Source organism: Rhea pennata, chromosome 4, assembly GCF_028389875.1.
Source record: "Rhea pennata isolate bPtePen1 chromosome 4, bPtePen1.pri, whole genome shotgun sequence".
NCBI lineage: Eukaryota > Metazoa > Chordata > Aves > Rheiformes > Rheidae > Rhea > Rhea pennata.
In genome coordinates this window covers 71,157,698-71,159,331 of record NC_084666.1, presented here as the reverse complement: position 1 = coordinate 71,159,331, position 1,634 = coordinate 71,157,698, and positions in this window count along the sequence as shown.

The window sequence follows — 1,634 nt, the reverse complement described above, 5'->3', positions numbered from 1 at the left end:
GTGGAGTGAGGACTGTGGAGTGTGGAGTGTGGAGTGTGGAGTGTGGAGTGTGGAGTGAGGACTGTGGAGTGTGGAGTGAGGACTGTGGAGTGTGGAGTGTGGAGTGTGGAGTGAGGAGTGAGAGTGTGGAGTGAGGAGTGAGGAGTGTGGAGTGTGGAGTGTGGAGTGTGGAGTGAGGACTGTGGAGTGTGGAGTGTGGAGTGTGGAGTGTGGAGTGAGGACTGTGGAGTGTGGAGTGAGGACGGTGGAGTGAGGACTGTGGAGTGAGGACTGTGGAGTGTGGAGTGTGGAGTGAGGAGTGTGGAGTGAGGACTGTGGAGTGAGGACTGTGGAGTGAGGACTGTGGAGTGAGGAGTGGTGTGGAGTGAGTGGAGTGTGGAGTGAGGACTGTGGAGTGTGGAGTGTGGAGTGTGGAGTGGGAGTGTGGAGTGTGGAGTGAGGACTGTGGAGTGTGGAGTGTGGAGTGTGGAGTGTGGAGTGAGGATGTGGAGTGTGGAGTGTGGAGTGTGGAGTGTGGAGTGTGGAGTGTGGAGTGTGGAGTGTGGAGTGTGGAGTGTGGAGTGTGGACGTGTGGAGTGAGGACTGTGGAGTGTGGAGTGTGGAGTGTGAGTGTGAGTGAGGACTGTGGAGTGTGGAGTGAGGACTGTGGAGTGTGGAGTTGTGGAGTGTGGAGGAGTGTGGAGTGAGGGAGTGAGGAGTGTGGAGTTGAGTGTGGAGTGTGGAGTGAGGACTGTGGAGTGAGGACTGTGGAGTGTGGAGTGTGGAGTGTGGAGTGTGGAGTGTGGAGTGTGGAGTGAGGACTGTGGAGTGTGGAGTGTGGAGTGTGGAGTGAGGAGTGAGGAGTGTGGAGTGTGGGAGTGAGGGAGTGTGGAGTGAGGTAAGTGGGAGTGTGAGTGGACTGTGAGTGTGGAGTGAGGAGTGTGGAGTGTGGAGTGGGAGTGTGGAGTGAGGAGTGTGGAGTGTGGAGTGTGGAGTGTGGAGTGTGGAGTGTGGAGTGTGGAGTGTGGAGTGTGGAGTGAGGACTGTGGAGTGAGGACTGTGGAGTGTGGACTGTGGAGTGTGGAGTGTGGAGTGTGGAGTGAGGACTGTGGAGTGTGGAGTGTGGAGTGAGGAGTGTGGAGTGTGGAGTGTGGAGTGTGGAGTGAGGAGTGTGGAGTGAGGAGTGTGGAGTGAGGAGTGTGGAGTGAGGAGTGTGGAGTGAGGACTGTGGAGTGTGGAGTGTGGAGTGAGGAGTGAGGAGTGAGGAGTGTGGAGTGAGGAGTGTGGAGTGTGGAGTGTGGAGTGTGGAGTGTGGAGTGTGGAGTGTGGAGTGTGGAGTGAGGATGTGGAGTGTGGAGTGAGGACTGTGGAGTGTGGAGTGAGGAGTGAGGAGTGAGGAGTGAGGAGTGTGGAGTGTGGAGTGTGGAGTGTGGAGTGTGGAGTGTGGAGTGTGGAGTGTGGAGTGTGGAGTGTGGAGTGTGGAGTGTGGAGTGTGGAGTGTGGAGTGTGGAGTGTGGAGTGAGGACTGTGGAGTGAGGACTGTGGAGTGAGGAGTGAGGACTGTGGAGTGAGGAGTGAGGAGTGAGGAGTGTGGAGTGTGGAGTGAGGAGTGAGGAGTGTGGAGTGTGGAGTGTGGAGTGTGGAGTGTGGAGTGT